Consider the following 1,047-nt stretch of genomic DNA (forward strand, 5'->3'; position numbering starts at 1 on the left):
ACGCAATGGCTGCCCACGTCAACCCTGCACAGCAACACGCTGCACCTCATGCTGCTCCAGCACCTGTCAACAACGATCGGGATATGGACAATAATTCTGAGAGTAGCACCGACTCTGATGTTGCCCAGCTCCGTCAGCAGATAACTAACATAACAACCGAAATGGACAACCTCAGACAAGCCTTAGCTGAAGCCGCCGCGCTCCAGGCACAGCAGGCCGCCAACCACCAAAACGCGATTCAGGAAATGCGTCAACTCGCCGCCACTGCAGCAAACGGAAAAGAATCAGGGGAAATTCTTAAACCCAACGCACCTGAACCATTCGATGGAAACCCCGCCAGACTGGCTACCTTCCTCACTCAATGCCGAGCCTACATGAGTTACTTTCCGAACCAGTTCGCCAACGACAGTAACAGGGTTATGTACGCATCAGGACGTCTCAAAGGCAATGCCGCCCAATGGTTTCAACCCATGTTGGAAGCAATCACCACCACGCCAGAAGACGAACTGCCACCTAGAACTTTTCAAATTTATAACAACTACACTGAATTTGAGAAAGCTATACGACAAGCATTCGGGTCAGTCAACGAAAAAAGCCAAGCGGAAAGAAAGATCAAAGTACTCCGACAAACCAAATCCGCATCGGAGTATGGAACTGAATTTCTCCAACTAGCCACTAAGCTAGGATGGGACCAGGAACCCCTTATGTCGCTCTTTTTCAACGGACTCAAAGAAACAGTTCAAGCAGAACTCTACAAGGAAGCTAGACCAAGGACACTGGTCGACTATATCGGCAAAGCCGTCGAGGTTGACGACATGTAATTCCAATGGAGAATCCGCTACAACCGAAACAACCAAGGACGCCAGGGAAGCAAGCCACGCTACGACGCCAACCAGGGAAAGAAACGAAATAACGACACTTCTTACGGCACCGACTCTGGACCAATGACCATCGGAATGACCAAGAAAGACAAATCCAAAATCACTTGCTGGAACTGCGGCAAGAAAGGACATTACGATTCAGAATGTAAGAACCCCGTCAAGACTA

The sequence above is a fragment of the Fusarium odoratissimum genome (genome assembly GCF_000260195.1).
Source record: "Fusarium odoratissimum NRRL 54006 unplaced genomic scaffold supercont1.77, whole genome shotgun sequence".
Classification (NCBI taxonomy): Eukaryota; Fungi; Ascomycota; class Sordariomycetes; order Hypocreales; family Nectriaceae; genus Fusarium; species Fusarium odoratissimum.